Source organism: Procambarus clarkii, chromosome 34 (genome assembly GCF_040958095.1).
Source record: "Procambarus clarkii isolate CNS0578487 chromosome 34, FALCON_Pclarkii_2.0, whole genome shotgun sequence".
Taxonomy (NCBI): Eukaryota; Metazoa; Arthropoda; class Malacostraca; order Decapoda; family Cambaridae; genus Procambarus; species Procambarus clarkii.
Genome location: NC_091183.1, coordinates 42849627 through 42863175, shown reverse-complemented (window position 1 = coordinate 42863175; position 13549 = coordinate 42849627). Strand labels below are relative to the sequence as shown.

Below are 13549 nucleotides of genomic sequence, written 5' to 3'. Positions count from 1 at the left end.
CAGTCTTACTCCGACCACGACTCTTGGGCTCAGCGAGCTCACTACGCTCCCTCACAGGGGACGCTTGGGCTCAGCGAGCTCACTACGTTCCCTCACAAGGGACGCTTGGGCTCAGCGAGCTCACTACGCTCCCTCAGAGGGGACGCGTTTTATCCAACAGAGCTTTTCATGTGCAAATTCCATTGTCCTTCCGATCCTCTGTATCACTATGTCGATGACTCTCCCGCTCTCCGCCGCTACAAGGAAGGAAGGGAGGGAGCTAGAGGGAAGACAACGGCAGACGAACAGGGCGAGGCAGATGGGTAGCCTGAGGTAAACACCAACATAGGCAAGGGGTAAAGGGGGAGAAGAAGATAGGTAAAACACCAAGAAAGAGGTGAGAGGAAGCATGCATGGAGGAAAATGAGGAGCAAGGAAGGAAAAGGTAGTTTATGTGAAGGTTGAGAAGAGCTAAGAGCAACGAGAGAGGAGGGTTACAAGGGAGAGGAGAGGACATAAGGGAAAGAGAGAGGAAGGGGGAAGGGAATACAGATGTAAATAGGGAGGATGAGAGCACATGGGAGAGGATAGAGAAGAGGGCAGGTAACTCTGGTGGGAGATAAGATCAGAAGACATGGGCGCAGCAGACAATAGAGCAGAAGGGAACGAACATTACCACACAAAAGTGAAAAGAAGAGGTGGGTGTAGAGAAAACGTGGTGTGAAGAATAGAGGTGGAGATGTAGAACAGAGGTAGGGGGAGTAGATTAGAGGTGGGGAGTATAGACCAGTGTCTGGGTGTAGAGCAGAGGTGCGGTATACAGCAGAGAAAGGGGGAGTAGATTAGAAGTGAGGTGCAGAGCAGACATGGGGTGTAGAGCAGACATGGGGTGTAGAGCAGATATGGGGTGTAGAGCAGACATGGGGTGCAGAGCAGACATGGGGTGCAGAGCAGACATGGGGTGCAGAGCAGACATGGGGTGTAGAGCAGACATGGGGTGTAGAGCAGACATGGGGTGTAGAGCAGACATGGGGTGCAGAGCAGACATGGGGTGTAGAGCAGACATGGGGTGCAGAGCAGACATGGGGTGTAGAGCAGACATGGGGTGTAGAGCAGACATGGGGTGTAGAGCAGACATGGGGTGTAGAGCAGACATGGGGTGCAGAGCAGACATGGGGTGTAGAGCAGACATGGGGTGACACAGAAGGATACTACAAAAATAAAACAGGAGACACATACAGAGACACAGATGCCAGATATTTACAAAAGTGAAAAAAAAAATAGAGCTAAATGTTAAGCGAGATAAGAAGCATTTTCCATGAAAGGGAGAGGAGATGGAAGAGAAGAACGAGTAAAAGAAAGAGAGAATATGGGGCGAGAAAAAGGGACGGTGGAGAATCTGAAACATCAGTAAAATAAGTAGAAGTAAAGTGAGGATTAAGGCCAAGAAATATTTCTCACTGAGAAGGTTGTAAATGTAGTTATGAGAGATTGTCTTGTGTGTCTGCGATCATCATCACGTTACTGAATTTATTGTACTTTATTTGTTTTCCCTTCCCCTTTCATGTTCTTCTCATGTATTTACTTTTTTTTCTCTTCCATGTTCGTAGACCTGGTATATGTGGCAATTTTTCGTATATATCTTTTCAATATTATTCTTTGTGTTAATATGTTTCTCTGTAAGCTATTGCCTACCCTTTGTTACGGTGCGCGCGCACACACGCGCACACACACACACACACACACGCACACACACGCACACACACACACACGCACGCACACACACACGTACACGCACACGCACACGCACACACACACACACACACACACGCACACACACACACACACACACACACACACGCACACACACACACACACACGCACGCACACACACACGTACACGCACACGCACACGCACACGCACACACGCACACACACACACACACACGCACACACACACGTACACGCACACGCACACGCACACACACACACACACGCACACACACACACACACACACTACGGGAATTGAACCTCACTTCGTTGGAAGACAGAAAAGTTAGGGGGGTCATGATCACCACATTCAAGATTCTTAAGGGAATCGACAGGGTTGATAAAGACAGGCTATTTAACACAAGGGGCACACGCACTAGGGGACACAGGTGGAAACTGAGTGCCCAAATGAGACACAGAGATATTAGAAAGAACTTTTTTAGTGTCAGAGTGGTTGACAAATGGAATGCATTAGGAAGCGATGTGGTGGAGGCTGACTCCATACACAGTTTCAAGTGTAGATATGCTCAGGAACCTGTACACCTGTTGATTGACGGTTGAGAGGCGGGACCAAAGAGCCAGAGCTCAACCCCCGCAAGCACAATTAGGCAATTAGGTAAGTACTACATTGACAACACTGTCAAGACAAGCAACACAACACCGCTAAGAACAACAGTACTCCAACAATCATCCGCCAGCACAGGAGAGGTAACACAACCAATGCCAAATTTTCTCACTACAACTCCAATTAAATCAATCTTCCACAACTATCTTCCTCCTCTCGTAAAGCCACATCCCTTAACACAAAAGTAATTCATTTCACGATCTTATTTATCAATGTGAAATTTCACAATTTTTCCCTCAAGGAGATGCTTGGAGGTTATCCTCCTTGGAGGATAACCAAGGATCCTCCTTGGTTCCTCCAAGGATCCTCCAAGGATCCTCCTTGGAGGATCAAGGAGGTTACTAGGGAAGGTTACCTACCTTGAGGTTACCTTGAGGTGCTTCCGGGGCTTAGCGTCCCCGCGGCCCGGACGTCGACCAGGCCTCCTGGTTGCTGGACTGATCAACCAGGCTGTTAGACGCGGCTGCTCGCAGCCTGACGTATGAGTCACAGCCTGGTTGATCAGGTACAACCGGGAAGGGGTAACCGGTTGTCTACGGGTCTCCCCTCTCCCCTCAATCCCAACTTTTCCCCTTTTTCGTGTCTCTTTCCCTATCACCTCTTCTAGTGTCCTATTTCCTCTTCCCTAACTTTCTCCACCATTTCACTCCTTTTCTCCATTCGTCTCCCATTCTAAATCTGTGTTTCTCTCCTCTTTCCTTCCCTTTCCTCAAACATCACACCTCTCCCGCCTCCCAGACAGAAACATGCAGACAGTTACAGACAGAGAGACAGAGAGAGACATGCAGACAGTTACAGACAGAGACAGAGAGAGACATGTAGACAGTTACAGACAGATATCGCCCTATACAGAGACGGGAAAGAAGCAGGCGGGAGAAAGGGACTTATCAGCGGAAGCACAAAGCCATTACGACTATATAGCACTGGGAAAGGGGAAGGGGACAGGATAAGGATTTGGGCTGGACGGTAGAGCGACGGTCTCGCTTCATGCAGGTCGGCGTTCAATCCCCGACTGTCCACAAGTGGCTGGGCACCATTCCTTCTCCCCCGTCCCATCACAAATCCTTATCCTGGCCCCCCCTTCCCAGTGCTATATAGTCGTAATGGCTTGGTGCTTTCCGCTGATAACTTTCTCCCTCCCGCCTGCTTCTTTCCCGTCTCCGTAATAGGCCGATATCTGTCTATAACTGTCTGCATGTCTCTCTGTCTCTATGTCCTTTTTTATAAAATAATATATGATTTTTCCTATTTTTGTGCGGGTTGGTCCGTCTGTGGGAGAAGCCTAGCGGAGTGAAATATTATAAAAAATAAAATCCCACTTGCCTTAAGAAATTGGCGAGGCTCGAGAAAGCCTATGAAGTAAGGGCGGATCATCTGTCTTATTAAGCTGCCACGGCCAAAATATGGTGATTAGAACATTTATGTTAATTTTCCCGAGATAATTGTATAATTGTTCGTGTTACTGTAAGAAAATAAAATGTATTTTATCAATTGTATTTTTAAAATATTCAGGCAGGTGTAGCTGGGGTACAGTGATAAAATCAGTTGTGGGGGGGGAGGCGGTCAGTATGTTACCATGGAACGTTATTCCCTCTTGACTTCTGGCCACCTCGACCAGCCTATGTCCGTTCCATGCCCCAGACCACTTCCCCTGCAAAAATATATCTACAGAAGCTAACGATCACAGCGTTCAAAATACGGTGCTTCAATGAAATTCGAGGCATTGCAATATTGACGGTACCTCGGATTGCTTAGCGTAGGCTTCGATTGGTTCCAATGCGTCTGATTAGTCAAAAACACTGCCAATTTGACGCCTGATAAATTTAAAACGTGTGTCAGGTCTTTAACTTTACACGTCAAGCTGTACCTCTTCCCTAACGGTACACCCCCCGTGGTGTACCACTTATCTAACGGTATACTGTCAATCCCAGTCAGACCCACTTATTTTCCTTGTCATCTCCAGCCAGAGATGACAAAGCTTAATTTACATTCTCCAGAAAGGCGAAGAATTAAGGTGACATGATAGAGGTGTACAGGTGGATGACCTGGACATAACAAAGGGGATATTAATAGGGGTATTAAAAGTATCAACTCAACATTGAACACGAAACAAATGGGTATAGTTTGGCTAAGTTTAGGATTTGGTAAGGACCTGGGTAGGTACTGGTTCGGTAACAGAGTCGTTGATTTGTGGAACCAATTACCGCGTCACATGGTACAAGTGGGGATACCTTGGTTGTTTCAAGCGTAGGTTGGACATGTATATGAATGAGATTGGGTGAGTATAGATAGGAGCTGCCTCGTGTGGGGGCCGGAAGGCCTAATTCAGTTGCCTTGGTTCTTGTGTTCATGCGTGTTCAGAAAGCGCTACATACTTCCGTTCACATCTCCACCCATGCCTGCATAACCCCTGTCACCCATCTTCCCTAGTCATGTCCCTACCCACAAGCACTAATCCCGCCATATCGCAACCTGCCTCCTCCCCCTTATCACATCAAACTTGGGCACAAGTTGAGCAAGAAGCAAGAGTCATAACCCAATCTTGTTATGATAATACCTCGCTCACCTCCTGCTGCGGCCGCTCCTGCCAACTTTGGCTTCGAACGAGAATCAGAACTAATTTCACGCTGTAGCTCCCAGGGATCGTCATGTCTTTGGCTCGGGACATCAAACGCGAGGCTGGTACAGAGCTCCTGGGTGGAGATCTCTCCTCAAGCTTTCATCTGGCCTTGCTTCATGCATGCTTAAGTTGCTTATGGGAGAAGCTAAAACTCCTGATTTTTCTTCCTCTCTCACTCACTCTCTCTCTCTCTCTCTCTCTCTCTCTCTCTCTCTCTCTCTCCCTCTCTCTCTAAATACATCTCTCATCTCTAAACACACACACACACACACACACACACACACACACACACACACGGGGTCCAGTGATCGACTCGCAATCGGCTGACCTGGATTAAATGTTCGCTTGCGACAGAAACGATTGGGCAGCATTTATTCACCTAGTACCTATGTTTACCTAGCAGTAAATATACCTGGGAGTTAGCCAACTGTTGTGGGCCTCCAGACTGGGTATGAGTGAGCGATTGTAATACACAGCAAAGATGACAGAGATAAATTAGTCGGGACAACCGGAAAGTGGAATGACGGGGATTAAGAGTTAACAGCTCTTGTCGGTACAAATTGGTGAACACACACACACACACACACACACACACACACACACACGTTACAGAGATGTTAGGAAGTTTTCTTTTAGCGTGAGAGTAGTGGGAAAATGGAATGCACTTGGGGAACAGGTTGTGGAAGCAAATACTATTCATAATTTTAAAACCAGGTATGATAGAGAAATGGGACAGGAGTCATTGCTGTAAACAACCGATGCTCGAAAGGCGGGATCCAAGAGTCAATGCTCGATCCTGCAGACACAACTAGGTGAGTACACACTACACACACACACACACACACACACACACACACACACACACACACACACACACACACACACACACACACACGCACACGCACACACCTTATGAAAAAACCTGGGGTTGATAATGAGTTTCTCCATGGCAGCCTCCAGTGCTTGTAACCCAGACAGCTGGGTGTTGGGAGCTTAGGAGGGGAGAGGGTCTAGCTCATCAGGGAGGAGACCTCGGCCGCGCTCAACCGATAAACAGGAAATGCTTTTATGCAAATGAAGCAATGTTTAAACGAAAATGTTGTTCATTATTGAGGCTGGGCTTTTTCCGTTCGTTCGTAGGTATAGGGTTTGTGTTGTTGCCTGTGCTGGCAAAGGGATTGAGTTGCTGCTCAATCCATTATCAAGGGATCGAATGCAGTGGGCTACGGGTTGGACAGTGTATGTTACAAGTTTGATATAGAGACTAGATAGATGTTACAAGTTTGATATAGAGACTAGATAGATGTTACAAGTTTGATATAGAGACTAGATAGATGTTACAAGTTTGATATAGAGACTAGATAGATGTTACAAGTTTGATATAGAGACTACATAGATGTTACAAGATAGACTTTTCCCAGTTTTTGTCTCAGTTATGCCTTTTGCTCAAGTCTAAGACTGACAAACTGAAGAAATACGTCCTGCGTGTGTGCTTCCGAGAAAGAATTAGTTACATGCTTGCAACAGTATCATTAAGAACCGAGGCAACAGGAGACCCAGCGGGAGGACTGGAAGGTGATGAACACAAGTGGAACAAAGTTCTCTGTGAAGAATCACGGTGTACTCGAGAACATGAACTCTTTCGCTGTGAGGTATAAGGAAGGCAGCGAAACTAAAGGAATTGATAAAGAAGGGTAAAAGCCATTTGATGCTATATAATTCCCAGGTTAACTATGAGAACATGGAACATTCAGTGTCAAGTTCAAGTATGTTTATTGAGACAAGAAAAAATACATCTCAAAGGGATAGAATAGCTTAAGCTATTTCTACCCCCCACCCCCCTTACAGTGTCAAGTAAAGTACGCTAATAGACGTCCTTCTAGTGATTGATTTATCTTGTGAAACATTAGCAGGTTTGACGGAACCGTTTGGCAATTGTTCAGAGTTATAAACTACTGTTAAGAGAGATCTGAGTGTACACCGGATGGGGGTAAAGTTGGACAATCTGTAAATTGAGTTAGGGGGCAGTAGAGGAAAAATAGTTTTGCTAATAAGAAGAAATATGTCAAATTTATAGATAAGTATTCTCAATATAAGACCATCAGTGACACAAACATAAACAATGTTCAAAATTAAATGATGTAAAATAGCAAGAACATAATAAACTGTAATTAGTTTAAAACATTTGCGTGTAAACAACCTATAGGTTGCTATTGCAATCACAGAAACATGACTAAATTTTGAAATAAGGGATCTTCTAGTTGAGTTTAAAACAAAGGGAACACCGGGCTATCACGACTATATAGCACTTGGAAGGGATCAGGAGAAGGATTTGGGATGGGACGGTGGAAAGGAATGGTGCCCAACCACTTGGACGATCGGGGATTGAACGCCGACCTGCAGGAAGTGAGACCGTCTCTCTCTACCGTCCAGCCCAAGTGGTTGAGGAAAACAAAGGGAAATAAAGTATTACACAGCACCGAAATCAGTATATGTGGATTATTAGTCTATCAGAAAAATATGTAGTCTATCATAGAAATATGTAGTCTATCATAGAAATATGTAGTCAATCAGAGAAATATGTAGTCTATCATAGAAATATGTAGTCTATCATAGAAATATGTAGTCTATCATAGAAATATGTAGTCTATCATAGAAATATGTAGTCAATCAGAGAAATATGTAGTCTATCATAGAAATATGTAGTCTATCAGAAAAATATGTAGTCTATCAGCAGGATATTATAACCGGTGCTCACAAATAACTGTAGTTGAATTAAGGTAATGAGATGCTGAAGGGGACAGGAAGACTGATAGTATTACCGAGGGGTCACTATGCCACTAAATATTGACCTTAACCCAGGATGCACCACACTTTCCCTAACTCCCTAATACCTGTTTGCTCTTAGGTGAACAGAGGTACCAGGTGTAAGAAAACATGCATTAAAGTCACACACTAAAAAAAAAAAAAACTCATTTACATGAAAAAAAAATTATAGCATTGTCTTAATTTTGTATTCACACATTTTCAGATTGTGTTGTTTAGTCTTGGTTCTAAAGACTTGAACCAAGTCTTCGGTTCTTGACTGGTTCTAAAGACTGGTTCAGTCTGGTTCTAAAAACTGGTTCAGTCTGGTTCTAAAGACTGGTTCAGTCTGGTTCTAAAAACTGGTTCAGTCTGGTTCTAAAGACTGGTTCAGTATGGTTCTAAAGACTGGTTCAGTCTGGTTCTAAAGACTGGTTCAGTCTGGTTCTAAAGACTGGTTCAGTCTGGTTCTAAAGACTGGTTCAGTCTGGTTCTAAAGACTGGTTCAGTCTGGTTCTAAAGACTGGTTCAGTCTGGTTCTAAAGACTGGTTCAGTCTGGTTCTAAAGACTGGTTCAGTCTGGTTCTGAAGACTGGTTCAGTCTGGTTCTAAAGACTGGTTCAGTCTGGTTCTAAAGACTGGTTCAGTCTGGTTCTAAAGACTGGTTCAGTCTGGTTCTAAAGACTGGTTCAGTCTGGTTCTAAAGACTGGTTCAGTCTGGTTCTAAAGACTGGTTCAGTCTGGTTCTAAAGACTGGTTCTTGGTTCTTGGTTCGATGCCCCATTTTCTGTTGGTGGGTCATCGGTTACGTTAGGTTCGAAACAGTTTAGTACATCACTTTATTGACGTTGTGGACGCTCGAGAGGACGGGCTGCATAGAGATCATTATGCTACCAAAGTCCATAAGGTTGGCGTGAGCCTCGCTAAGCTCAGCATAGCGATGGTTCGCTGTCTGTGAAGTCGTAGTGATTGGGCTCACAGCTCTCAACCATTCCCTTGTCTTTGATGAACTTTTTTTTTTTTTTTTACTTTTTTTTTGTTGCGTTTTGTTACGAAATTTAATTTTTTTTTCTGATATTGTTTTTCTGGGGCCAGGCTGACTAGTCTACCAACCAGGAGGCCTGGTCAGAGACTGGGCCGCTGGGTCGGTGATCCTCGGAATCCACACAGGTAAGGTAACCTCTTAATACTTCCCCTCCCTCCTTTCTTTTCTTATTCCTTGCCTTTTTCGTTCTAATTTCATGATTTCAACCCATTTCCCCCCTTTCTTTCTCCCTCCCATTGCTCTTCCTTCCCACCTTCTTTCCCACCGGGAGCCGGTCGGCCGAGCGGACAGCACACTGGACTTGTGATCCTGTGGTCCCTGGTTCGATCCCGGGCGCCGGCGAGAAACAATGGGCAGAGTTTCTTTCATCCTATGCCCCTGTTACCTAGCAGTAAAATAGGTACCTGGGTGTTAGTCAGCTGTCACGGGCTGCTTCCTGGGGGTGGAGGCCTATCTTCTTGAGGTTATCTTGAGATGATTTCGGGGCTTTAGTGTCCCCGCGGCCCGGTCCTCGACCAGGCCTCCACCCCCAGGAAGCAGCCCGTGACAGCTGACTAACACCCAGGTACCTATTTTACTGCTGGGTAACAGGGACATAGGGTGAAAGAAACTCTGCCCATTGTTTCTCGCCTGGTCGAGGACCGGGCCGCGGGGACACTAAAGCCCATGAAATCATCTCAAGATAATCTCAAGATAACCTACACACCCCATCTTCCTCCCCACCACACCGACCTCATTTCTTTCCTCAGTGCTAACTCCTTCTCTTCCTTCCTCATGCTCCTCTCCCTCTTTCTCACTAATCCTGTTCTCCAATTCCCTGTAATTCATACATTTTTCCCCTCGCCACACCCTTCATTCCAATTGCTTCCCCCCATATATTTCCTTTATTATTACCGTGCTTTCAATTTCTTCATTCCGGAATCAGGATAAGGATTCTAAATCCTTATCCTGACCCGTGCCAAGGGCTATATAGTCGTTATGGCTTGGCGCTTTCCGCTAATAGTTCTCCCACCCCCTTGCTCCTAGAAAGAACGTCGCTTTTCGTACGTATGCGTTACTTAAGGACAAAAAAAATTGTCGTACTAGAACATGGAAGCGGCTGGCGAAAGTGACGTACTGTCCCTTTTCTGTTTTGGGACCTCTGGCAGGTTAGGAGAGACTACTTTAAATTGATCGTTTTCTTGACGTTGGGAAATTTTAGGAGGACAGACTGCCCTAGTAGCATAATTAACGATGGTTTTGGCATATTGTTCAGCCTGTCTTCCCACACAAGAGGTTACTTAATCAAGAACAGATTTACATAATGCAAACCGGTTTTTATGAATAAGTTGCCTTAAAGAGCTTTCCATCCGTTCACTGATGGATAAAGCTTACCCGCCTCTCACAATGCAGGCGACGAGTCACAATAAAGTGGCTGAAGTATGATGACCAGACCACACACACACTAGAAGGTGAAGGGACGACAACGTTTCGGTCCGTCCTGGACCATTCTCAAGTCGATTGTGAGATCGACTTGAGAATGGTCCAGGACGGACCGAAACGTCGTCGTCCCTTTACCTTCTAGTGTGTGGTCTGGTCAACATTAATTGGTTTTTCATATCTAAGTTTGAATTAAGAACTTTATAGTCCTATAAATATTCGCGTTCTACACTAGCTACATACTATCCATGAGTAACTTGGATGGAACGTACAGAGTCTATCGTAAGCTTGGATGGAACGTACAGAGTCTATCGTAAACTTGGATGGAACGTACAAAATATACACTTCTATAGCCCCCCCCCCAAAAAAAAAACATTCAGTACTACTAGAATAAATTAGGACATAACAAAAAAATTAAAAACGAAGCTAACTGTAAGCCTAACGTAACCAGTCCTAGGCCTAATTTAATATGTCATAGGTCTAGGAATATTTTAGTTTTGGTTGTCGCCTTGTTCCTCAGCCCAACCACAAAATTAACAGTAGAAAATCCACTTTTTTTTTTTTTTTGATGCCACAATTCATACTTTGTATATTATAGCCATACTAGCTGTATGCATTTGAGAGTATGAGTTGTATTTCTCATACCCAATATTGTATTTACAACCTGTATAATGACAACAGTAAACATACTTCTTGCAAAATTTGATCTGGATCATAAGGATTGGTTAACTCAAAATATTAATTCCCATTAAGTGGGCAATTAAGCCATTAAACAGACAAAGGTATAGTGAGGTATAGTGACGTGCAGCAAATAATAATGGAACTCTTGGAACTTAACCAAGATGTGGTGCTGAGTGATGCTCAAACCAGTCGGCTCACATTCAAACTCTGCCCGGGTTCGATTCCCGGGCAGGCCCAGACATTTGGGCATGTTTCCTTGCGCCAAATGCTATTGTTTCCCCTGTCATTATATAGGCACTGTGCCATTACATGGGAGTGAGTCCACAGTTGTGGATGGCATCCTAGCAAAGCTCAGTTGGCCCTAAGCGGGGACATATAGGCAAGCAGGCTTCCTGTCCCCAACCCATGGGAGAATCCGTATGTCTCCCGCATTTAGCCGGATACGCGAGGGCCAAAATGGTTTATATGAGAAGTGGGAGTTATGGCTATACTCCCGAAATTAGGTGAACTCGAATTAGAAACTGCAATGCTGTCTCAGCATGAACCCAACTTGTGGGCGCTGACACAGCATAATAATGTTGGCAGCGTAGCCATCTCTCGGTCCAGTTTTGAGATTTATGTCAAGATTCAACCTTATCAAATAATATGTAATTAAAGAGACAATAGCCAATTTGATCTTATTGATTGGTAGCCCAAGACAAATATGAATGTGGGAGTCTTACTATTCTATATCTTATGAAAAATCCATTTGTACACTGTAGGAGATTGCTTTTTTTTTTATGTGTTCAACAGTTTTATATATTGTGTTACTCAAGAATAATCTTAATAAATGTGAAAGGATAACAACTTAAATTAAATCAAATTGTTCGTACTCAAGATAGAAAATCTGTAAGTCCTGATTTAATATTTAAGACAAAATAAGGATACCGAGGGGACGCAATCTGGTGACGCAACAAGACTAAGCTGGGGATGGTATACATTAATAAATAAAATTATATATATATATATATATATATATATATATATATATATATATATATATATATATATATATATATGTATATTATTTTCTTCGAGGCTATGGGTCACCACATTGGCACCAGAGGTGGTACCCTCACAAACAAAACAAAAAAAAAATATATATATATATATATATATATATATATATATATATATATATATATATATATATATATATATATATATATAATATATAGCAATGTGCACCTAACATTAAATACATTTTCATAAAACTTATGCTGTATTTACTGTAGTTTACAACAAATGTATCATCTGTAAAGGAAGTTTTGCTGAATATATATATATATATATATATATATATATATATATATATATATATATATATATATATATATATATATATATATATATATATATAATACGTTCGATGCGTTCCCTACCTCCACTCTCTTACAACACTACCTTTAACATGGGAAAGACCACGTTTACGGCCCAGGAGCTGAACACGTCACTCTACCTGTAATCAAAGATTAAAATAACATTATTACCGCATTTCTCACCTTCCTAAGGTGCAGGGGAGGGGGTCAGACATAGAAGAAAAGCAATAATTGACAAAAAGTTTTAAAAATCTTACGCAAATTATAACCATCAATTAAATCATCAATTGACCACATATCCGGCTACACAGCATCGCCAGACTCCCGCCGCCTCATCAATACAAGTACAGTAAGTCTCGCGAGTCATCAATACTAGTACAGTAAGTCTCGCGAATCATCAATACTAGTACAGTAAGTCTCGTGAGTCATCAATACAAGTACAGTAAGTCTTGCGAGTCATCAATACAAGTACAGTAAGTCTCGCAAGTTGTCAAAGCCTATGTTATTACACTTTCTTCACCACCTCTAAGTCATTCTACAACCTGGCCAACACACTCCATCTTCCAGTCTTACAACAGTGTGTGGAAAGTTACCTTAAACTCACTAATGCTCATCCTTTCCCAGGGTTATTCCAATGTTATTTGTACTGTTTGATTTAACAAGGGCATATTCCCATAAGAACCCTTCTCCATCCCACCCATACCTTCCAGCACGTACAACTAGGTGAGTACAGAGTGACACGCTTGGCACCAGGCGGTATCAAGGTGAAGCGGAAGGCATCAGGGTGAAGCAGGCAGCATCAGGGTGAAGCAGGCAGCATCAGGGTGAAGCAGGCAGCATCAGGGTGAAGCAGGAGGCATCAGGGTGAAGCAGGCAGCACCAGGGTGACCCAGCAGGCACCAGGGTGACCCAGCAGGCACCAGGGTGACCCAGGCGGCAGCAGGGTGACCCAGGAGGCATCAGGGTGAAGCAGAAAGCACCAGGGTGACCCAGGCGGCAGCAGGGTGAGGCATGAGGAAGCGAGGTGAGGCAGCAGCAGCAGCAGCGTGAGGCAGGAGGAGAGAGAAGAAACATGGGGGATGGGCTTTGTTGTGACTCGACAAAGGGCCGCCTCCTTCCTGTAGTGTTTGAGGCCAAGTAATTATCTGCAGCAACGAGCGCCGCTCCTCCTTGAAAGGTGGTCCTTTCACTCCATGATGGTCTTAAAGCTGACGGAATATTGGCCATTGCGTCAAGTGTTGCCCCC

General features: G+C 44.0%; 1 protein-coding gene across 2 annotated transcripts in view; it reads right to left on the bottom strand.

Annotated features, from left to right (window-relative positions):
* The window catches only part of LOC123762141 (band 7 protein AGAP004871), a 624034-nt gene that overhangs the window by 549902 nt on the left and 60583 nt on the right, over positions 1 to 13549 (bottom strand). The window lies entirely within an intron of this gene.